This window comes from Mytilus trossulus, chromosome 11 (assembly GCF_036588685.1).
Source record: "Mytilus trossulus isolate FHL-02 chromosome 11, PNRI_Mtr1.1.1.hap1, whole genome shotgun sequence".
Classification (NCBI taxonomy): Eukaryota; Metazoa; Mollusca; class Bivalvia; order Mytilida; family Mytilidae; genus Mytilus; species Mytilus trossulus.
The window spans coordinates 64,540,165-64,566,914 of record NC_086383.1 but is presented as its reverse complement, the minus strand read 5'-3'; the positions used below and the strand labels follow the sequence as shown (position 1 = coordinate 64,566,914).

At 33.4% G+C, this 26,750-nt stretch overlaps 1 protein-coding gene and 1 long non-coding RNA gene across 2 annotated transcripts in view; both read right to left on the bottom strand.

The window, feature by feature from the left end:
- The window catches only part of LOC134691415 (uncharacterized), a 328,275-nt gene that overhangs the window by 26,228 nt on the left and 275,297 nt on the right, over positions 1–26,750 (bottom strand). The gene's annotated exons all lie outside the window — the stretch shown is intronic.
- The window catches only part of LOC134690546 (uncharacterized), a 34,664-nt gene continuing 32,327 nt past the window's right edge, over positions 24,414–26,750 (bottom strand). Inside the window, exon 3 of the long non-coding RNA XR_010101967.1 lies at positions 24,414–26,348. This is a non-coding gene — a long non-coding RNA (uncharacterized LOC134690546). The remainder of the gene's footprint in view (positions 26,349–26,750) is intronic.

The window sequence follows — 26,750 nt, the reverse complement described above, 5'->3', positions numbered from 1 at the left end:
AATAAAATTTGATAAGGAAAATTTAAGTTAGATTGTGGATTAAATGTAACTAGAACACACCCGCAAAATCGCGGGCATTGAGAGCTTGTGTCTGGAGAATTTCAGTAAAAGATTTCATATCTGGATAATTTCATAAAAGGTATCAAAATTAATAGGTACTTGGAAGCAGTTTAAGTCCTCTCCCTTGTTTACAAAGTACGTTATTTTTTTTGTGTTAAATTCCATTATTTTCGCGTTTCTGTATACTATGAACATGCGTATACTATAAATAGTGTATTTGCTATCTACTATGAATTTCTTCTCCTGGACGATCACTTCTATATTATTTGGAGTCTCTATCAACGCAATAATTATTTTCAAGTACTCTTATGAAATTTATGTGCAAGTTTAAATCCGGAAGTCCTGTTTGACTTACATTTAAAAGCGAAATTGCGGACATTTTAAACTTGGTTGAAAGTATGAATTTTTGTAAAAAAAATATGTCTGGAGAATTTAAGAAATGATATCAAAAGTCATATAGGTACATGGAGACAGGACACTATTTCTAAGTTCTCTTTTTTTTCAAAGTCCGTTATTATTGTGTTTTCTGTTAATATATTCCATTATTTTCGCGTTTCTGTATACTTTGAAAATACGTATCTATTATAAATATTAAAGTGTATTTAATTTTCTATTAACTGTTAAATCTATAAAGTTTCCTCTCCATGGCGATCACTGCTATATTATATAGAGAGTCTCCATATATATTATAGTAGTATATTAATCATAGTAAACATGGGGATGATGCAGATAAACGTGAAAATAATTGTCTTGTCCCCGTCCAAGTACTTCTGAAAAGTTAAAACCAAGGAATAATAGTAGTGGTTCTTACGATCTAAAAAAACACGATATGGACAACGCTTTGATTGGCTTGTTTATTTTTCATTTTTGTTATCTATCATACGATTGGTTCTCAATGTTAAAACCAGTAGTCATGTCATGTTCTTACGATATAAAAACCACGATATGTACAACGCTTTGATTGGCTTGTTTATTTTTCATTTTCGTTATCTATCATACGATTGGTTCTCAATGTTAAAACCGGAAGTCATATGTGACATGAAAGTAGGTTTGATGGCGGAGCAATATTCGGACGCCTTAATTTTCTCCCAAAATAACGCAAACTGAATAGTCATAAGAATGGATGACAAATGCAACTATGCATGGTACCTATAGGACACAGAGGCATGATGATTAATTAATTGTGGGAGGAAGAGAAGAGACACACAAAATGAGGTCTTCTCGTTTAATAGTATAGATGGTTTGCAATTTTGCAAGTTAGAAAGGGGCATAACTCTAAGCAGTAAGTAACGCATTGCCCAATATCAAACTCTCTCTTACGGTTTTTGTTTTTTACATTGTAAATGAGTTTCATTAAAGTTTGGACGAGAACTAAAGTTAAAATAGGGAAATAAAAAAAATTTAGAATTTTCCCAGTTGCAACAGTCATAACTGAGGCAAGATAAATGACTCACTGCCCAAATTTAAACTCTGTCTGGGTTGTGGTTTGGTTAAATAAAATTAAGATGAGCAAAATTTTAGTACCAGTAAGAAAACAAAAATGTGATGGAGAATAGGACAAACTGAAGACGGCAAAGGGTAACATTTAATGGCCTCTTCGATTCTAGGTGGGAGCATGCAAATTATGATGCTGCTGATAAGGGTATATAAGTGTATTATATACCCATTCGACAGTGTTTTACACCATTGCTTGTAAGGGTATATAAGTGTATCATATTATACCTAATAGACAGTGTTTTACACCACTGCTGGTAAGAGTATTCAAGAGTACCACTGAGAGCAAGTGTATCTAATTGAACAATCTACCGAGATGACCTCATTCTATTGGGTAAATGATACACTGAGTGAATGTACCCTTACAAGCAGGGATACTAAACACTGTCTACTGGATTTATCATACACTTCACAACCCTTACTATCTACCACGGAGACAGTTAAAATACCACTATTGGTAAAGGTATACAACTATATCATCTACCAAGGAGACAGTGTAAGTACCACCACTGGTAAAGGTATATAACTGTATCATCTACCAAGGAGACAGTTTAAGGACCACTGCTGGTAAAGGTATACAGCTGTATCATCTACCAAGGAGACAGTTTAAGGACCACTGCTGGTAAAGGTATACAACAGTATCATCTACCAAGGAGACAGTGTAAGTACCACCACTGGTAAGGGTATACAACAGTATCATCTACCAAGGAAACAGTGTAAGTACCACCGTTGGTAAAGATATACAAGTGTATCATCTACCAGGGAGACAGTGTAAGTACCACTTCTGGTAAAGGTATACAACTGTATCATCTACCAAAGAGACAGTTTAAGGACCACCGCTGGTAAAGGTATACAACTGTATCAACTACCAAGGAGACAGTTTAAGTACCACAGCTGGTAAAGGTATATAGCTGTATCATCTACCAAGGAGACAGTTTAAGTACCACAGCTGGTAAAGGTATACAACTGTATCATCTACCGAGAAGACAGTTTAAGTACCACAGCTGGTAAAAGTATACAACTGTATCATCTACCAAGGAGACAGTTTAAGTACCACAGCTGGTAAAGGTATACAACTATTTCATCTACCATGGAGACAGTTTAAGTACCACAGCTGGTAAAGGTATACAACTGTATCAGCTACCAAGGAGACAGTTTAAGTACCACTGCTGGGAAAGGTATACAACTGTATCATATACCTAGTACCGTAGACAGTTTTTAGTACAACTGCTGGTAAGAGTATCCAAGTGTATCATCTACAAATAAGACAGTGTTACAAACCACTAATGGCTACAATAACTGAGTGTATCATCTTGCCAGTAGACTTTATTTAATACCCCTTCTGGTAAGGATATCTGAATCATCTATCTAACCAGTAGACAGTGTTAAGTACCCCTGCTGGTAAGGGTATATATATGTCTACTATACACCCAGTAGACAGTGTTAAGTATCCTGTTGTACTGTGGATTCATTTATTTTCGTGGGTACCAATTTTCGTGGTTTGAGGAAAACTTATATTTTCGTGGATATTTAATTTCGTGGTTTTAACAAAGTCTACACTCATTCCTTTAGAAAATTTGTTATTCATTGAACATTTGAATTTGTGGTTCTTCTGTACCCACGAAATCCACGAAAATTGGTAACCAACGAATATTAATGAATCCACAGTAATTGGTATATGTCTACTATACACCTAGTAGACAGTGTTTGGTACTCTGCTGGTATGGGTATCTGTGTCTTCTATACATACAGTAGACAGCATTCAGTAACCCTGCTGGGAAGGGTATATGTGTCTAATATACACTGAGTAGACAGTGTTTGGTACCCTGCTGGTATGGGTATGTGTCTACTATACACCCAGTAGACAGTGTTAAGTACCCTGCTGGTAAGGATATCTGTGTCAACTATACACCCAGTAGACAGTGTTAAGTACCCCTGCTGGTAAGGGTGTCTGAGTTGACTTTCTACCCAATGAGAGTGTTAAGTACCCTGCTGGTATTGGTATATGATTGTTATATCTAAACAGCTGACAGTAAAAACAAACACTTTTTTGTATCTACCCAGTAGTACCACTGCTGGTAAGGGTATCCAAGTGTATCATATACAAGGTAGATAATGTTAAGTACCACTGCTGCTAAAGGTATCTAAGTATACCATATACCCAGAAAACAGTGTTAGTTCCACTGCTAGTAATTATATATAAGAGTATCGAAGTGTATCACATACCCGGTAGATAGTGTTTATGACCACTACTGCTGAGTGTATCCAATTGAACCATCTACCCAATAGTATCTCACTGTATCATCTTCACAGTAGACAATGTAAGTACCACTGTTTGAAATGGTACCTAATTAGATCATATACCTAGTAGAGTATTAAGTACCACTGCTATGAAGTGTATCATATACACAGACAGTGTTGGATACCACTGCTGGTATGGATACCTTCTACCTAACAGACAGTGTTAAGTATCACTGCAGGTAAGTATACCATCTACAGAGTAAAGTGGTTAGAACCCCTGCTGGTACTGGTATTGAAGTGTATCAGCTACCAAAAAGATGATGGTTAGTACCACTGCTGGTAGAAACCCCATCTATTCAGTAGATAGTGTTTTGTACCACTCCCCGTAAGAAACCCCATTTATCCAGTAGACAGTGTTTAGTACAACTGCCCGAAGGAAAACACATTTATTCAGTAGACAGTGTTTAGTAACACTGCCCGTAAGAAACCCCATTTATCCAGTACACAGTGTTAAGTACCACTACCCGTAAGAAACCCCATTTATCCAGTAGACAGTGTTTAGTACCACTACCAGTCAGAAACCCCATTTATCCAGTACACAGTGTACCATTACTCGTTAGAATAACATCTATCCAGTAGACAGTGTTTAGTACCATTACCCGTTAGAAACCCCATTTATCCAGTAGACAGTGTTTAGTAACACTACCCGTTAGAAACCCCATTTATCCAGTAGACAGAGTACCATTACCCGCAAGAAACCCCATTTATCCAGTACTCAGTGTACCATTACTCGTCAAAATACCATTTATCCAGTAGACAGTGTTTAGTACCACTACCCGTAAGAAACCCCATTTATCCAGTACACAGTGTACCATTACCCGTCAGAATACCATTTATCCAGTAGACAGTGTTTAGTACCATTACCCGTAAGAAACCACATTTATCCAGTAGACAGTGTTTAGTACCATTACCCGTAAGAAACCCCATTTATCCAGTAGACAGTGTTTAGTACCATTACCCGTAAGAAACCCCATTTATCCAGTAGACAGTGTTAAGTACCACTACCCGTAAGAAACCCCATTTATCCAGTACAAAGTGTACCATTACCCGTCAGAATACCATTTATCCAGAAGACAGTGTTTAGTACCATTACCCGTAAGAAACCCCATTTATCCAGTAGACAGTGTTTAGTACCATTACCCGTAAGAAACCCCATTTATCCAGTAGACAGTGTTAAGTACCACTACCCGTAAGAAACCCCATTTATCCAGTACAAAGTGTACCATTACCCATCAGAATACCATTTATCCAGAAGACAGTGTTTAGTACCACTACCTGTAAGAAACCCCATTTATCCAGTAGACAGTGTTAAGTACCACTACCCGTAAGAAACCCCATTTATCCAGTACAAAGTGTACCATTACTCGTCAGAATACCATTTATCCAGTAGACAGTGTTTAGTACCATTACCCGTAAGAAACCCCATTTATCCAGTAGACAGTGTTTAGTACCATTACCCGAAGAAACCCCATTTATGCAGTAGACAGTGTTTAGTACCATTACCCGTAAGAAACCCCATTTATCCAGTAGACAGTGTTTAGTACCACTACCCGTAAGAAACCCCATTTATCCAGTACACAGTGTACCATTACCCGTCAGAATACCATTTATCCAGTAGACAGTGTTTAGTACCATTACCCGTAAGATACCCTATTGATCCAGTACACAGTGTTTAGTACCACTCCCCATAAGAAACCCCATTTATCCAGTTGACAGTGTTTAGTACCATTACCCGTAAGAAACCCCATTTATCCAGTAGACAGTGTTTAGTACCACTCCCCATAAGAAACCCCATTTATCCAGTAGACAGTGTTTAGTACTATTACACGTAAGAAACCCCATTTATCCAGTAGACAGTGTTTAGTACTATTACACGTAAGAAACCCCATTTATCCAGTAGACAGTGTTTAGTACTATTACCCGTAAGAAACCCCATTTATGCAGTAGACAGTGTTTAGTACTATTACACGTAAGAAACCCCCTTTATCCAGTAGACAGTGTTTAGTACCACTACCCGTTAGAAACCCCATTTATCCAGTAGACAGTGTTTAGTACCATTACCCGTAAGAAACCCCATTTATCCAGTAGACAGTGTTTAGTACCACTACCCGTTAAAAACCCCATTTATCCAGTAGACATTGTTTAGTACCACTACCCATAAGAAACCCCATTTATCCAGTAGACAGTGTTTAGTACCACTACCCATAAGAAACCCCATTTATCCAGTAGACAGTGTTTAGTACCACAGTAGACAGTGTTTAGTATTATTACACGTAAGAAACCCCATTTATCCAGTAGACAGTGTTTAGTACCACTCCCCATAAGAAACCCCATTTATCCAGTAGACAGTGTTTAGTACCACTACCCGTTAGAAACCCCATTTATCCAGTAGACATTGTTTAGTACCACTGCCCATAAGAAACCTCATTTATCCAGTACCACTGCCCTTAAGAAACACCATTTATCCAGTAGACAGTGATTAGTACCTCTGCCCTTAAGAAACCCCATTTATCCAGTAGACAGTGTTAAGTACCACTGCCCTTAAGAAACCCCATTTATCCAGTACCACTGCCCTTAAGAAACACCATTTATCCAGTACACAGTGTTTAGTACCACTCCCCATAAGAAACCCCATTTATCCAGTAGACAGTGTTTAGTACCACTACCCGTTAGAAACCCCATTTATCCAGTAGACATTGTTTAGTACCACTGCCCATAAGAAACCTCATTTATCCAGTACCACTGCCCTTAAGAAACCCCATTTATCCAGTAGACAGTGTTTAGTACCACTGCCCTTAAGAAACCCCATTTATCCAGTAGACAGTGTTAAGTACCACTGCCCTTAAGAAACCCCATTTATCCAGTAGACATTGTTTAGTACCACTGCCCATAAGAAACCTCATTTATCCAGTACCACTGCCCTTAAGAAACACCATTTATCCAGTAGACAGTGATTAGTACCTCTGCCCTTAAGAAACCCCATTTATCCAGTAGACAGTGTTAAGTACCACTGCCCTTAAGAAACCCCATTTATCCAGTACCACTGCCCTTAAGAAACACCATTTATCCAGTACACAGTGTTTAGTACCACTCCCCATAAGAAACCCCATTTATCCAGTAGACAGTGTTTAGTACCACTACCCGTTAGAAACCCCATTTATCCAGTAGACATTGTTTAGTACCACTGCCCATAAGAAACCTCATTTATCCAGTACCACTGCCCTTAAGAAACCCCATTTATCCAGTAGACAGTGTTTAGTACCACTGCGCTTAAGAAACCCCATTTATCCAGTAGACAGTGTTAAGTACCACTGCCCTTAAGAAACCCCATTTATCCAGTAGACATTGTTTAGTACCACTGCCCATAAGAAACCTCATTTATCCAGTACCACTGCCCTTAAGAAACACCATTTATCCAGTAGACAGTGATTAGTACCTCTGCCCTTAAGAAACCCCATTTATCCAGTAGACAGTGTTAAGTACCACTGCCCTTAAGAAACCCCATTTATCCAGTAGACATTGTTTAGTACCACTGCCCATAAGAAACCTCATTTATCCAGTACCACTGCCCTTAAGAAACACCATTTATCCAGTACACAGTGTTTAGTACCACTGCCCTTAAGAAACCCCATTTATCCAGTAGACAGTGTTTAGTACCACTGCCCATAAGAAAACCAATTTATCCAGTAGACAGTGGTAAGTACCACGGCTTGTAAGAAAACCCATTTATCCATAAGACAGTGTTCAGTGTTTTTTACTCAAGCCAGATATCAGTTTGCTGTTAATTTAGTTTACTCCTCCAGTTTGACTGAACAATTTTAGTTGGGTGCGAGTCTGAATAATACCTTAAACCTTGTAGCAAATCTCAGTCAACTGTATGAGTTTACTTTTAATTTGAGAAATTTACAGGACTAAATGATGTAAAACAATTGCTTTCAGTGTCCTCATTTTGGCTTTATTTTTTCTTCATTGCTCTTTACACTTTGAAATTTTAAAAATTTGATTGTGACTGCACTAAGTGACATTGACATATCCAAGATATAAAATGGTGCAACAATTACTATTGATTTCATGTTATTCTGTTTAAAAGTAAGAATTATTGTTATATGTACCTGCAAGTATTCCATTACTTCTTTGTTACTTTCAAATATATCTGGATATTCTTTCAGTTTTGCTGCTGCAAGATCATATGGAGTTAGACCCTAAAATCAGTGCAAATTTTGATATATATCTATATTTATCAAACAGATCTATTTTGAATCATCTGTTTGCAAATAACATTTATACCAGTAACAGCTGAGTGGCATTTTATTTTATTTTGTGACCCTTTAGTTCTGATCTTTAACAAATGATTCGTGAATAAGCTCCCTGATCATCACTTCATACCAGTAACAGCCAAGTGGTATTTTATTTTGGTTCGTGACCCCTCAGCTCTGATCGTCCTTTTATATACCAGTAACAGTGGAGTTTTATTCTATTAATTTTGAGAAACTTAGCTCTGTTCATCACTTCATACTAGTAACAACCGAGTGGTATTTCACTCAGCTCTGAACATCACCTAACACCAGCACCAGCCGAGTGTTTTTATTTTATTTTGTGACCCTTCAGCTCTGATCATCATTTAATACCATTAACAGTTGAGTGGTATTTCATTTATTGCTGCAAGATCATAATGAGTTTAACCCTGAAATCAGTGACAAATATTGATATATTTATCAATTGATCTCTGTTGTAGCACTTATCTTACTGTACATTTATAACGGTAACAGCTGAGTGGTATTTTATTTTATTGTGTGACCCCTCAGCTCTGAGCATCACTTCATACCAGTAACAGCTGTGTGGAATTTTATTCTATTTTGTGACCCTTCAGCTCTGATCATCACTTCATACTAGTAACAGCTGAGTGGTATTCTATTTTATTTTGTGACCCCTCAGCTCTGATCGTCACTTCATACTTGTAACAGCTGAGTGGTATTTTATTTTATTTTTTGACCCCTCAGCCTTGGTCATCACTTCATACCAGTAACAACCGAGTGGTATTTTAGGCCTAAATTTAAATATTGTTTGTTTGCCCTTTTCCGACCCTATGTTTTGAAACAGGGTAGGTAGGTAGGTAAATTATTTTATTTTTTTCCCCAAAAAAATAACTTGGCTCGGTATATTATTTGTCAGGGGTAGGCAGGTAGGTATAATATTTTATATTATAGAAACAAACTCTGCATAATGTCAGCTTTGTTCGTTTTGTTTTTGCAAAAAAGTTTTCTGGGACTATTAGTTTTAAAGAAAAAAATATCACATAGAATGTAAAGCTAATTCATATGCACTACTATTTTGTTTTCAAATATCAAAATATAGAGCTGTGCTGCATATCTTCAACGTTTATATGCCTGGAACTTTGAAGAGTTTGAACTTGCATTTATATTCTGTACTACGTACCTAGTACGCTTACCTTAAGGTTTTCTGTAAAAGATAACTTTGTACTGGTAAGATATGTCCGGGCAGACATACATTACTAGTAGACAAAGTCCCTAGAGTGTTAAAATTTTCCTATGTGCCTTTGTTTCCAATAAAAATGCTACAAGACTTAAAACTCTGACAATTGTCACATATTTTACAACGCATTTATAAATGATCTGTATAGACAACTTGGCGATTTTACTGCCATATATTCTCCACTTTACAGGGTTTTGTCACTTTTGATTCATTTCAGATATAAATAATATAGCGGCATCGTTAACATAATCATCCTGATCTGCGGATCACAATAGGCCATCCCTACATAGAATACAACGTCCGTTTACAAATTAGTTTGTACACACGTTGATTTTTTTGTATCAAATGAACTTTTTTGTAATTGAACCCTGCTCTTTAAGTATAAAGGTACAGAGTAACGTACGTCATATCATGATTTCAGGAAGCGTTCAACATCGATTTCGAACAAATGCTTTTAACTTCAAATGCAAGTGTTCATGTCAAACGCTCAGGTGATACCAAACGGACTGGACCTTATACATTAAAGATAAAACCCGAGGATTCTTGTAAAAAAGTTTTGAGCGGGAAATACAAAATATAAGATTTTTGGTAGGAACGAAAAAATAAAATAAAATAAAATCTTGCTGGTAAATACAAATAAAAGATTTTCAGGCGGAACGAATTTATAGGGTCGGGCGGTAAAGGGCAAACAAACAATATCTTAATTTAAGCCTTATTTCAAACTTTTACCACTCAGCTCTAATCATCATCTGACTCCAGCACCAGCCGAGTGTTTTTTTATTTTATTTTGTGACCCGTCAGCTCTGATCATCACTTCACACCAGTAACAGCTGAATGGTAGTTTATTTATTTTGTGACTAGTCAGCTCTGATCATCACTTCACACCAGTAACAGCTGAGTAGTATTTAATTTTTTGTGAACCCTCAGATCTAATTACATTGTATTTAAGAAATAGTTCATGGGGGCTTGAATTTATACTGATTTTACCACGGGTTGGCCCTTTAAGCTATATATTTTACCACGAGCAACAGCGAGGGTACAATATCGGCATAAAGAGCAAACCTGTGGTAAAATCGGTATAAATTCAAGCCCCATGAATTATTACTATTCTAATAGGACAAATACGGCAATTCTTTTGGATCAAAGCACACTAGGTGAAGGCAAAGATGTCCTGTTCCCGTATAAATGCACTATTTCATTGACGTAAAAGAAAGGAGTAACTGAATTAGTGACATGCTTAAACTATTTACAATAACATATTTAGATAGGTTTGGATGAATTTAAATGACAATTTTTTGATATGTAAAAACAAGAGGCTGTCACAACGACAGCAAACCGGATTTATTAACATTTATTTGTGTCCTGGCAATATCACAAGAGCCATTACTGATGAATGGTGCAAGTGAAAATCGTCAATATCAACTTTGACCTCCATTTTGTCAGCAGTATCAACATATTAAAATTTGAAAAGCTTAGATTGAATGGTTCATGAGTAAATGCAACAACGTGAATGGAAACGCCATTTTACGATCTTTCAAGAACCATAACTCCTGAACAGTAAAAGTCAAAATCCTCATTATTGAACTTGACCTCTACCTTGTAATCAGTAACAACATATAAAAATTTCAAAAGCTTTGGTTGAATGGTTCATGAGAAAATGCATGGACACGACTGGAAACACCATTTTTCAATCTTTCAAGAACCATAACTCCTGAACGGTAAAAAAGTCAAAATCCTCATTATTGAACTTGACGTCCATTTTGTCATCAGTAACAACATATCAAAATTTTGGAAGCTCTGATAGAAAAGTTCATTTGTAAATGCACGGACACGACTGGAAACTCCATTTTTCAATCTTTCAAGAACCATAACTCCTGAACGGTAAAAGTCAAAATCATCATTATTGAACTTGACATCCATTTTGTCATCAGTAACAACATATTAAAATTTGGGAAGCTTTGGTAGAACAGTTCATGCGTAAATGCACGGACACGACTGGAAACTCCATTTTTCAATCTTTCAAGAACCATAACTCCTGAACGATAAAAGTCAAAATCGTCATTTTTGAACTTGACCTCCATTTTGTCATCAGTAACAACATATTAAAATTTGGGAAGCTTTAATAGAACAGTTCATGCGTAAATGCACGGACACGAATGGAGACTCCATTTTTCAATCTTTCAAGAACCATAACTCCTGAATGGTAAAAGTCAAAATCGCCATTATTGAACTTGACCTTCATTTAGTTGTCAGTAACAACATATTAAAATTTTAAAAGCTTTAGTTGAACAGTTCATGAGTTAATGCACGGACAACATTTGATTGCCGCCCGCCCGCCGTACATCCCCAAATCAATAACCAACATTTGTGTCACAAAAATCCAGCTAAATGCTTACATCATATTTTAGCATTTTATCATGTTTCCATGTCATGTGGGAGTATGATGTATGATCGGAACAGCCCAAACAATATATTCATATTTTACCACGGGTGTGTACTCAAAGCGTTTGAAGAGCGTCATAGAATACTTCATCATTTGTTCATAAAGTTATATATTTCAATAAGCTGCAACTTGCAGTTGCTGAGAAAAATAAAGTGACCAAAATTTCATATATGACAGAAAAAGAGGTAAGAAATAAACTTGTATACTCCAGTCTGTGGAGCAGGGAATAAAAGTATTCAGGTACATTAGTGCCTCTGTGTTGATTGGTGCAGAGCTCCAGATAAGAATTCACAAATTGGGGTTTTTACCCACCATTTTCTTATATAATTGGGTGATAAAGTTTTTTAATTGCATTATCAATTTCAATTCACCCGTCAGGTTAATATCAAATTGGGTTTTTCACCACAAAGCTCCTTAATGTATTGGGTTTTTTCATCGACACAATATTGAAATATTTAGGCAATATCAACCCCTTTTTATCCCATCTATATGTTTCTTTTTTTTTTACCTGTTTTATTTGGTTTAGGGTTATGGTGAGGGTTATTTGCTATAGCTGTTTTATTTGGTTTATTCACTGAGGAGCAATTGTAGCACAGGCACTTGTTTCTGTCAATATGGGGTTTACTATCCATACCAGTACCAAAAAAAAACATAGTAAACCCCATATTGACAGAAACAAGTGCCTGTGAATTGTAGGTTTAAATTGTGTCCCGTTTCAAAACTTTTGCCAGTTTTGTATTTTCTCACAAAAACGGATATGTGTATTCACAGGCACTCGTCTTATACCTTAAAGTTTATATAATAAATTCTGAGACCAGTGCCTGTGTGCATGGTTTGTATATTCATCAATTTTAACCGTGAAATGAATAAAAAATAGTATATAAACTCTTACACTTGAATGATTTTGTTTTATTCAATTTACATAAATCTGGGTTTAGTTTACTTTTATTTAGAACTTTTGGTTTCTGATGCTTTATCATTTCGTAATTGATTTGGCCTTTCACTTTTTCCAACTGATTTCGTTTCTGATGAAACTCGGTGTTTATTAGCGATGTTCTCGTTATGGTACGCACACACGCCCGTGCGTTCAATGGACGTTTCCTTAAAACACTGGCTGAGTCTTGTTATCATCATAACTTTCCCTTAGCTTTTCAAAAGAAGCCGAAAACATGCTTCTATTCAATTTTTTTACCGGACATTCACTTTCGTTTTATTTCAATGTATGTTATGATAAATCCCAAGCAATGCGAAAATAATATGACACAGGCTAATTGGATAAACGCCGAGAAGATCGAAATGTTTACAAAAACATGTGTACCTATTGAGCAATGGAAAACTCAAACAGGGACCCATTTCAGTTACTTGATGCAGGGATCTATTTTTAGAAGAACAGGAAATTTCCAATTATAAATATTACAAAAATAGTTTACGCGACGACTGTAAACAGATAAGGGTAAATAACACAAATGGTAGCCAATAAAAGGGTTCAGAACTCATGGTTTTGGCATATTATTGGGTTTTCCGTTGAATTAATTGGGTTGTTGAACCCTTCAATGGACAATTGCATTGGGTTTTCTATTATTTGTATTGCGTGATCACGCAAATACGCAGCTTATCTGGAGCTCTGTTGGTGCTTAACGTCCAGTGGCAAATATTAAATGCATATTAGGGAATTTAAATGTCACAGTAACACAATTATTCTCAACTTTGTATAAGACTGACATGTGAACTTGAGCGATCTAGCTCAAATAGCCCCTGTTTACAAGAACATAAATTTAAATGTAACCTTGCTCTGATATATTATTCTGACTCTGAGCCAAAGAGTCTATGCATGTTTTCCCTTAATGATGTAGAATTGGCAGAAGGACACCGAATAACAACTTTAAGTCGGGTTAAACCATGTTTGGAATAAACCCATTAACACTGGAATTGTTAGGAAACAGCTTGATATCATCAGACCAACCATGTAGTTTTTTATTATTCACAAACCTCACCAGTAACTGATTTCTATACAAACAGCAATGTCATACTGTAAATTCAGAAATAATTGCAAGTTTTTTATTAATGGGAATAATGCGACTGGGTGAGTATCGCAATATTATGAACTCACATTCTGATAACTGAAACATAGACCTGTATGCAGATTTTTTTGAACATCAGAATAAATCAACTCGCATTTTTGTCCATTCCTGAAAAATCGCAATAATAAATGTGCGCAATAATTTCTGAATTTAAAGCAATGTATCTAGACAGGTCCTTAATATTTTAACTCCAATTTACAAGAAATATCACTTATGTGTTGTATCTTGGTTAACATCTATAACAATACAAACATTGTACCAAACAGATTTTACACATCATCAGTAAAGTGATCCATAAATTAAATGAACACTGGGCATATACTATAAAATATTACCTCATGTGTTGTAACCAAGGGACTGGCACCTCCTTGTTCTACCAGATATTTTGTGATCTGTAGATATCCCTCCCGAGCAGCCAAATGTAAAGCTGTGTATCCACTGTTCTATAATATAACCAAATAACATGTAACTATAATGTACAATACTTTGTTGTCAATATCAATAATATACAACATATCCTACAACTGACATCAAAACTTGTCTGATAAACTGGACATTGTTGTGTAATAAATATAAACAAAATATATATCACATGAATCAGTGGTCAAAACTGAATACAATGACCAGTCACACTTGTATTTATATTGTATCTAAACAATAAATAAACATGTTTTGTTGTGAAATGTCAAAACTTCCATTAAACCTGATATCTTAAAAAAATATTTTTTTCAAGAAATGTGTGAAATAATTATATCAATGGATTCAGTAGAACAAAACAAGTAAAATGAGACCCCACTTTATATGATTCTTACACATATTAGTTCATTAAAACTGTCTAATTAACAACAGGAATAAGTGTAGATTCAGTATAATCATTCATTCTTATAAAATATTTTTTTTTAATAAACTTGTAAAAAAGTTATATTTTCTGATTCAGAACAATAATACGAGTAAAATGAGACCCAACTTCATGTAATTATTACAAATATTTGTTCATTAAACTTGTCTAATTAACAACATGATTTAGTGTAGATTAATAGTAATGTGATCAGACTAAGTAGATAACATACTGATGTGATGTCGATCTTACATCCTGTATCAATGAGGAATCTACAGATCTCCAGGTGTCCAAACCTGGCAGCAAACATTAATGCTGTCAATCCATTAACCTGGAATAATACAACTGACATCAAAACTTGTCTGATAAACTGGACAATGTTGTGTAATAAATATAAACAAAATATATATCACATGAATCAGTGGTCAAAACTGAATACAATGACCAGTCACACTTGTATTTATATTGTACATAAACAAATAAATAAACATGTTTTGTTGTGAAATGTCAAAACTTCAATTAAACCTGATACCTTAAAAAAATATTTTTTTCAAGAAATATGTTAAATAATTATATCAATGGATTCAGTAGAACAAAACAAGTAAAATGAGACCCCACTTTATATGATTCTTACAAATATTTGTTCATTTAAACTGTCTGATTAACAACAGAATTTAGTGTAGATTCAGTACAATTATTCATTTTGATAAAATATTTTTTTTTAAACAAACATGAAAAGGAGTTATATTTTCTGATTCAGAACAATAATATGAGTAAAATGAGACCCCACTTTATATAATTATTACAAATATTTGTTCATTAAACCTGTCTAATTAACAACAGGGTTTTGTGTAGATTAATAGTAATGTGATCAGACTAAGTAGATAACATACTGCTGTGATGTCGATCTTACATCCTCTATCAATGAGGAGTCTACAGACCTCCAGTTGTCCATTCATGGCAGCCCTCATTAATGCTGTCTCTCCATCATACACCTGGAATAATACAACTGACATCAAAACTTGTCTGATAAACTGGACAATGTTGTGTAATAAATATAAACTAAATATATATCACATGAACCAGTGGTCAAAACTGAATAAAATGACCAGTCACACTTGTATTAATATTGTATATAAACAATAAATAAACAACATGGTTTTTTGTGAGATGTCAAACTTCCATCAGAACTGTCATGTTAATTTTTTTTTGGTTTTTTTTTAAGAAATGAATAAAATATTTACATCAATGGATTCATTACAATTCTCTGAGTAAAATGACATCTCACTTTATATAATTCTAACAAGTATTTGTTGATATAATGATTAAATCTGTCTGATTAACATGATTCAGAATAATGATCATTTTTTTGAAAAGTAACTTTTTCAAAGAAATATGAAAAAAAGTTACATTTCCTGATTAAGTGCAAGTAGACAAACAAAATGAGACCCCACTTTATATAATTCTTACAAATATTTGTTGTCCATTAAACCTGTCTAATTAACAACATAATTTTGTATATATTTAGGAATGTGGTCAAAGTGAAGCAATAACATACAAGTGTGATATTTGTTTTACACCCGCTGTAAAACCTTGGTGTAAAAAATGTTCTTGTAAATATTCAAAGTAAGAACTTTATCAACTATAATTCAAAACAAACAAAAACAATTAATGAGAGAGAAAAAGTACCTTTATGCATTTTTTCTCTCTCACTAAAACTGTTAAATTAAAAACAGATTTTGATTTAATATCAAATTCAGTATAATGATATAAATATCAGTTTCCATACAGATATATTATTATATTATGTTCTGAAGTAACATGTAGTTGTGTGTTTTATACTGCTTATGTACAATCTGTTAAGTTATGAAGTAACTTGTAGTTGTGTGTTTTATACTGCTCATGTACAATCTGTTATGTTCTGGAGTAACTTGAAGCTGTATGTTTATACTGCTTATGTAAAATTTGTTATGTTCTGAAGTAACTTGTAGTTATGGGTCTTATACTGCTTATGTAGAATCTGTTCTGTTCAGAAGTAACTTCTTGTTGTGTGTTTTATACTGCTTATGTACAATGTTATTTCTAAAGAAACTTGCAGTTGTGTGTTTTATACTGCTGGTGTACAATCTTTTATGTTCTGAAGTAACTTGTAGTTGTGTATTTTATACTGCTAGTGTACAATCTGTTATGTTCTGAAGAAACTTGTAGTTGTGTGTTTTATACTGTTGGTGTACAATCTGTTATGTTCTAAAGTAACTTGTAGTTGTGTGTTTTATACTGTTGGTGTACAATCTGTTCTGTTCTGAAGTAACTTGCAGTTGTGTATTTTATACTGCTGGTGTACAATCTGTTATGTTCTGAAGAAACTTGTAGTTGTGTGTTTTATACTGTTGGTGTACAATCTGTTATGTTCTAAAGTAACTTGTAGTTGTGTGTTTTATACTGCTGGTGTACAATCTGTTCTGTTCTGAAGTAACTTGCAGTTGTGTATTTTATACTGCTGGTGTACAATCTGTTCTGTTCTGAAGTAATTTGCAGTTGTGTGTTCTATACTGCTGGTGTACAATCTGTTATGTTCTTTAGTAATTTGAAGCTGAATGTTTATACTGCTTATGAAAAATTTGTTATGTTCTGAAGTAACTTCTTGTTGTGTGTTTTATACTGTACAATTTTATGTTCTGAAGAAACTTGTAGTTGTGTGTTTTATACTGCTGGTGTACAATCTGTTATGTTTTGAAGAAACTCGTAGTTGTTTGTTATATACTGCTGGTGTACAATCTGTTATGTTCTGACGAAACTTGTAGTTGTGTGTTTTATACTGCTTATGTACAATCTGTTATGTTATGAAATAATTTGTAGTTGTGTGATTTATACTGCTGGTGTTCAATCTGTTCTGTTCTGAAGTAATTTGTAGTTGTGTGTTTTAACTACTTATGTACAATCTGTTATTTTCTATGTTATGTTATGGTTATGTTCTAAAGTTAATTGTTGTCGTGTGTTTATGTAATACTGTTTTACTGTTGTTTATTTTTAAGTAACTTGTAGTAATATTTTGTGCGTTTTATATTGTATATATACAATATCCTGTATTTTGAAGTAACTTTTAGTTTTACACTGTTTTTCTGTGCTTTATTTTTAAATAACTTGTAGTAATTTTTTGTGCGTTTTATATTGTATTTGTACAATATACTGTATGTGAAGTAATTTGTAGTTTTACACTGTTCCACTGTACACTATTTTTAAGTAACATGTAGTGTTGTGACTTTTATTGTACATGTACCATAAGACGACATATCTTAAGATGATTTTTCTATGAAGTATTAAATGAAGGTGGTTGTGAATGTGACTATTTTACTTACACCTTGATAATCAATGTCTGCACCATTCTGTAGATTTAATTCTAAGTCTTCTATATCTCCATTCTGGGCAGCTGTAATAAGTTTCTGTAAGTAAAACATGAATCTTAAATTCAATAAATTGTATTAAATAGTTGCTGTTAAATTAGGTAATAACTATATATTCTTCTGTATAGCAATGACTTCATAAATCAGTAGTATCCTTCCTTAATAAAACTTTCAGACAGAGAGGAAATCTTTAAATAGCATGTAATTGTTGGAATTTATGCATTTTATATTATTAAGATAAACAAAAATTGCTAACCTTTGAGAAATATTTTTTAAAAGAATCGGATCATGGACTAGATTTTGCATATCCTTGATTTTTCTTTTTTGTAGTGTTTTTCGGAACTTTGACTTTTTAAGACATTCACATTCCCCATTTCCATTCTCAATATTATTAATTATTTTTTTCATTCACATAGTCCTTTATTGCCCCTAGGTACTTTCTCAACTTTTTTTATATCAGATAGTAGAAATCTCTCTTTTATACTTACTTAAAGAGAAAATCATATAAATGTATGAAAACTGAATACATGCAGATGTGGGTTATAATAACGTAATGAGACTGTAACCTAATTGTATGTAGACTGAATAAATGTAGATGAGGGTTATAATTAAGTAATGAGACTGTAACCTAATTGTATGTAGACTGAATAAATGAAGATATGGGTTATAATAAAGTAATGAGACTGTAACCTAATTGTATGAAGACGGAATAAATGTAGATGTGGGTTATAATTAAGTAATGAGACTGTAACCTAATTGTATGTACACTGAATAAATGTAGATGTGGGTTATAATTAAGTAATGAGACTGTAACCTAATTGTATGTACACTGAATAAATGTAGATGTGGGTTATAATTAAGTAATGAGACTGTAACCTAATTGTATGTACACTGAATAAATGTAGATGAGGGTTATAATTAAGTAATGAGACTGTAACCTAATTGTATGTAGACTGAATAAATGTAGATATGGGTTATAATTAAGTAATGAGACTGTAACCTAATTGTATGTAGACTGAATAAATGTAGATATGGGTTATAATTAAGTAATGAGACTAAAACCTTATTGTATGTACACTGAATAAATGAAGATATGGGTTATAATTAAGTAATGAGACTGTAACCTAATTGTATGTAGACTGAATAAATGTAGATTTGGGTTATAATTAAGTAATGAGACTAAAACCTTATTGTATGTACACTGAATAAATGTAGATGAGGGTTATAATTAAGTAATGAGACTAAAACCTTATTGTATGTACACTGAATAAATGAAGATATGGGTTATAATTAAGTAATGAGACTGTAACCTAATTGTATGTAGACTGAATAAATGTAGATTTGGGTTATAATTAAGTAATGAGACTAAAACCTTATTGTATGTACACTGAATAAATGAAGATATGGGTTATAATTAAGTAATGAGACTGTAACCTAATTGTATGTAGACTGAATAAATGTAGATGTGGGTTATAATTAAGTAATGAGACTGTAACCTAATTGTATGTAGACTGAATAAATGTAGATGAGGGTTATAATTAAGTAATGAGACTGTAACCTAATTGTATGTAGACTGAATAAATGTAGATGTGGGTTATAATTAAGTAATGAGACTGTAACCTAATTGTATGTAGACTGAATAAATGTAGATGAGGGTTATAATTAAGTAATGAGACTGTAACCTAATTGTATGTAGACTGAATAAATGTAGATGTGGGTTATAATTAAGTAATGAGACTGTAACCTTATTGTATGTAGACTGAATAAATGTAGATGTGGGTTATAATTAAGTAATGAGACTGTAACCTTATTGTATGTAGACTGAATAAATGTAGATGAGGGTTATAATTAAGTAATGAGACTGTAACCTAATTGTATGTAGACTGAATAAATGTAGATTTGGGTTATAATTAAGTAATGAGACTGTAACCTAATTGTATGTACACTGAATAAATGTAGATGTGGGTTATAATTAAGTAATGAGACTGTAACCTAATTGTATGTACACTGAATAAATGTAGATGAGGGTTATAATTAAGTAATGAGACTGTAACCTAATTGTATGTAGACTGAATAAATGTAGATATGGGTTATAATTAAGTAATGAGACTGTAACCTAATTGTATGTAGACTGAATAAATGTAGATATGGGTTATAATAAAGTAATGAGACTGTAACCTTATTGTATGTAGACTGAATAAATTTAGACGTGGGTTATAATTAAGTAATGAGACTGTAACCTAATTGTATGTAGACTGAATAAATGTAGATATGGGTTATAATAAAGTAATGAGACTGTAACCTAATTGTATGTAGACTGAATAAATGTAGATATGGGTTATAATTAAGTAATGAGACTAAAACCTTATTGTATGTAGACTGAATAAATGTAGATATGGGTTATAATTAAGTAATGAGACTGTAACCTTATTGTATGTAGACTGAATACATGCAGATGTGGGTTATAATAAAGTAATGAGACTGTAACCTAACAAGAACAAAAACCTTTTAAAATGGTTGGTTGTATCAGTCTGCACTTTATACCATAAAAAAAAGATATGTCTTATTTAACTTACATGTACTAAACAAAGGCAAGGGGAGAGAACTTCTGTATTGTTTATTTTTTATTTTGAAAAATTGTCCAATATTTTTACTAATAACTGTATAGACTTAAGGGTTACATATTTGACATTGTAATCAAGGATTCTGAAGGTACTACATAAATAATACACTGTCTACTACTGGAAAGAATTTTACAGAGTATACACTCATATTAAAAAAATATTCGATAAATTTCTTACTGAAAAAACTTTAAATTGCATTTTTGTTTGTCATCAGTTACTCAATACAGATTCAAATTTTTTTATGTAACTAAACTGCCACTCAGTATTGTATGATAATAAGCAGAGCCTTCCCATGTAAGTTATTGACACACTAACCTCAGACAATATATATTAAAGTTACTAGGAAATCTGCATGTGTGCAAGTGTCACCTGTGTAAAGTGTACAAGATAAGACAATTAAGTGTCACCCGTGTAATGAGTAGAAGATAAGACAAGTAAGTGTCACCCGTGATATGAGTAGAAGATAAGACAATTAATTGTCACTCATGTTATGAGTAGAAGATAAGTCGATTAAGTGTTACCCGTGATATGAGTAGAAGATAAGACAATTAATTGTCACTCATGTTATGAGTAGAAGATAAGACAATTAATTGTCACTCATGATATGAGTAGAAGATAAGACAATTAAGTGCCACCTGTGTAATGAGTAAAAGATAAGACAATTAAGTGTCACCTGTGTAATGAGTAGAAGATAAGTCAATTAAGTGTCACCCATGTAATGAGTAGAAGATAAGATGATTAAGTGTCACCTGTGTAATGAGTAGAAGATAAAACAATCAAGTGTCACCTGTGTAATGAGTAGAAGATAAGATGATTAAGTGTCATCCTCGTAATGAGTAGAAGATAAGATGATTAAGTGTTACCCATGTAATGAGTAGAAGATAAGATGATTAAGTGTCACCCTCGTAATGAGTAGAAGATAAGATGATTAAGTGTTACCCATGTAATGACTAGAAGATAAGATGATTAAGTGTCACCCTCGTAATGATTAGAAGATAAGCTGATTAAGTGTCACCCATGTAATGGGTAGAAGATAAGATGATCAAGTGTCACCCATGTAATGAGTAGAAGATAAGATGATTAAGTGTCACCCATGTAATGAGTAGAAGATAAGACAATTAAGACGATATCTGCTATTAGTTATTAGCATTACCTAAGTTGGTCAAATGTTGTGAGTCACCTTGCTTTGTTCCAGTTTTGTTTTTTTTTTGCTTGATCTGTTTTCTTCGAAAAAGTAGTTTTGTAGTTCGCCTAGAATTCTACTAGTTTTTATCTCAAATTACCACTTACTTGTATATAATTGTACAATAATGGGGAACAAAACCACACAAGGAGACTATTAGTTTAAATCTTACCTCATTCCAATCCTCCATTATATCCTAAAAATAGAAAAGAAAAATTATATTCGATATATACTGTTGAGTTATTATTGAGGTACATGTATTATAGTTACTGTCAATTAAAAATACATGATCATTATTGGATGTAATATACTGACCTAATATTTTTAGATACTAATTTTAATTAAATAATAATAGCATTGAAACAGTGATTTATCTCAACTTTTCTGGCAATACGACTGCACTATTAGAAGTTAATGAACTGAACTAAAAACCTTGAAGATCTGATAACATACCTAAATGATGTACAAATGTATTCTACAAGCTGGATGTGACTCTTTCCATCGAACACCAGAACATCTATTGCACTTTCCCAGGTCTAAGAATGTCAAAAGTTTTCTTTTATCAGCTTTAAGACACACATAAAAAATATCAAGTAACAGTTTCTTAAAACACTATCAATAATCGACTAGAACAGTCAAATTAAATTCAACTGTTCTTTTATTCTGTATGAGCCTGTCCAATAACGTAGTGGATGTAGTTATTAGTTGTGTACCATCTTTGTTTTTACTTCATTGTTGTTTTCAGCAGTGGAATTTTTCTTTTGAAATGTTTCACATTTTATCATACCAAGGCTATTTATAGATGATTATATGGCATGGGTTTTGCTCATTGTTGTAGGCTGTTGGACAACCTGTAATTGTTTATAACTGTGTCCTATGGTCTAGGAATAATGGTATCATTGTTAATCTTACCACACCTCCTTTTTATCATATGGTATGGGTTTTGCTCATTGTGGAAGGCTGTTGGACAGCATGAAATTGTTTATATCTTTGTCCTATCGTCTAGGAATAATTGCATCATTGTTAGTCATACCACAACTCCTAATTATTATATGGCATGGGTTTTGCTCATTGTTGAAGGCTGTTTGACGACCTGTAATTGTTTATATCTTTGTCCTTTGATCAAAAAATAATTGTATCATTGTTTATCTAACCACACTTCCTTATGATTATATGGTATGGGTTTTGCTCATTGTTGAAGGCTGTTGGACAACCTGTCATTGTTTATATCTTTGTCCTATAGTCTAGGAATAATTGTATCGTTGTTTATCATACCACATTTTCTTATTTTTATACAATAAAATGATCACAGATACCCCCTCCCTCTTAACATACTTAATGTACTTACAGGATTGAAGCTATAAGTAAGTTTTACAATTTGCCTAAAATATGTTAAGTCCTGGACCATTTGAAGTTTCGAGTGAAAGGCCCTCCTCAAGAAATTCAATGGTCCTAAAATAAGTACTAATGTAACGGATTGTAGGCCATCATGGCCATGGACCTTTGTTTTCCAAAATTCAAAGGTTCTCTCACAGAAATGAAAGGTTCCTGACCATTGGGCCCACACTAATTTAAAACTATGAGAAGTAAAGTAAGAATAATGTAATGGTGTGTTATATTGCCATATTTTAGGTTGTTGCTTGGTCCTTAACTAAAAGCTCTTTTCAAAAATGGCACTAGCCTATGCTGTGGAACCATAACTTTGAACAAGACAAATAGATCTGTGTCGCTGCATGCAATTGATTGAGGTTACATATTTAATGAAGCATATATATCATTCCATAAAATCATAAGAGCCAAAAAATTTACATGAAAATTATCGTTGTACAATCAGTGTTGCAAAATTTCGAACTATTGACAAACAGGGAAAAGCTGCACAGCCGAAACAAAAATTGCTAACACGCTACAACTCAAATTTGTCAAACTGTTCATCTAATATAAAATCATTCCCTTCTATAGAAGCCAAGAAAAGTTCAAAGAAAGTTTCATTGTACAATGAGTGTTGTATAATTTCAAACTATCGGCAAACAGGAAGCGACTGCATGGTAGATGTGAAAACTGCTTCGTCTGTATTGATTTACCTCATTTTAGAGAAGCAGCAAATATTAATTTTCAAGTCTTTGGTTGAACTGTCCAGGGTTCAAACCCACCACCTCCCACACTTAAGGTTAACACAATACCACAACACCGTGAAGATCAACGAGGCAGTTTTTATGAAAAAAAAAATTGTTATGCAATCTTAAAAAATACGATACATACTAATTAGATAAATACTGATGAATGTACCTCTGAGGTCAGCCTATTTTATAAGTATAAGGTTGTGCCATCATCTAAAGCATCTGTGAAAATTAACTATAAATCATATTTACTTGTTTAAGCCTGAAATATGTAAAATATATGTATCACTTAAAAATACTTCATTGGTACTTCTTTTTATAGTTAACTGTTATGAATGTTTCTTATAAATATATCAATGTTTGTGTGTTGTCTCCTTGTATAAACATATCAATGTTTGTGTTTTATCTCATATCAATGTTTGTGTATTATCTCCCTTTCTTATAAACATATCAATCTTTGTGTGTTATCTTCCTGTATAAACATATCAATGTTTGTGTGTTATCTCCCTGTATCTTATTAACATATCAATGTTTGTGGGTTATCTCCCTGTTTCTTATAAACATATCAATGTTTGTGGGTTATCTCCCTGTTTCTTATAAACATATCAATGTTTGTGTGTTATCTCCCTGTTTCTTATAAACATATCAATGTTTGTAGGTAATCTTCCTGTATAAATATATAAATGTTTGAGTGTTATCTCCCTGTTTCTTATAAACATATCAATGTGTGTGGGTTATTTCCCTGTATAAACATATAAATGTTTGAGTGTTATCTCCCTGTATCTTATAAACATATCAATGTTTGTGGGTTATCTCCCTGTTTCTTATAAACATATCAATGTTTGTGTTATCTCCCTGTATACATATATAAATGGTTGAGTGTTATCTCCCTGTTTCTTATAAATATATCAATGTTTGTGGGTTATCTCCCTGTATAAACATATCAATGTTTGTGGGTTATCTCCCTGTATAAACATATCAATGTTTGAGGGTGATCTCCCTGTATAAACATATCAATGTTTGTGGGTTATCTCCCTGTATAAACATATCAATGTGTGTGTGTTATCTCCCTGTATAAATATATCAATGTGTGTGTATTATCTCCCTGTTTCAATAAAATAAACTTACAATTATATTAAAGTTATATAGTTTGCTACTGACCCCCTACGGATCCATAGACTAGAGGGTTATTAAAATCCATAGGGGTTGGGGCCAAAGGGGGTCAGTAGTGAACCGTATATAGGATATAGCAAATTTATTGCACATGGGACTTTTCCTGTTGCATTTTGTAGAAAAATAAACAATGAAATACAACAACATCAATAGATGACGTCACCATTAACAATAGACAGATGTCATGAACCCATATGAAATTTACTAACCCCATACGGATCCATTTGGGGTCACCATGTGACGGCTTTAAACCAATCACAACATCATAGTTCACCCGCGGAGCGATAAAAAGGTATAATGCGCAATTATTTCATTAACATGAATAAATCCTAAATGTTATGGCCAGCTTCATAAAAATGTAGACCTTGTCATATGAGGTTATTTTTGAATTGTTGACTATATATTGACCTGTACACATCTCCTATATATTGACCTGTACACATCTACTATATATTGACCTGTACACATCTCCTATACCTTGACCTTTACACATCTCCAAATATTGACCTGTACACATCTCCTATATATTGACCGGTACACATCTCCTATCTATTGACCTGTACACATCTCCTATATATTGACCTGTACACATCTCCTATATATTGACCTGTACACATCTCCTACATATTGACCTGTACACGTCTCCTATATATTGACCTGTACACATCTCCTATATATTGACCTGTACAGGTCTCCTATATATTGACCTGTACATGTCTCCTATATATTGACCTGTACACATCTCCTATACATTGACCTTTACACATCTCCATTCTTGACTTGTTGGGTTGCTGTCTCATTGACATTTATCTCACTTTATTTTTCTTTAGCACAAGTTCCATGCTTAAGTTCAACCAATCTATTTTTGAAGGCAAATAACACTCTAATGATGTCATGTGTCTTGTTTACTATAAAAAAAATTGGAGTTATGGTATTTTGAATGTAAAAACTATATGTTGATTATCTCCCCTTATAGAGTTTGAATATTTTACATTGGAAACAAATTTCAATAGTAAATGATCCTATATAGTTCACTATACTGTACACTTACCTATAATAACAACTTGGCTGGACAAGGATTACATGGACTATAATAACAACTTGACTGGACAAGGATCACATTGACTGGACATGGATCTAATAAATATAAATAATAGAAGTTCAAACTAAAAACATGGCTAAATAAGAAAAAGACAAACAACAGTACACAAAACACAAAATTAACAAGAATGTGTCCATAGTACACAGATGCCCCACTCACACTATCTTTTTCTGTGTTTAGTGGACCTAAAAATTGGGATAAAAACTATAATTTGTCATTTAAATTAGAAAGATCATATCACATGGAACATGTATACTAAGTTTCAAGTTGATTGGACTTCAACTTCATCAAAAACTACCTTGACCAAAAACTTTAACCTGAAATTTGCACTATCATTTTCTATGTTCAGTGAACCATGAAATTGGGGTCAAAACTCTAATTTGGCATTAAAATTAGAAAGATCATATCATGGAGAACATGTGAACTAAGTTTCAAGT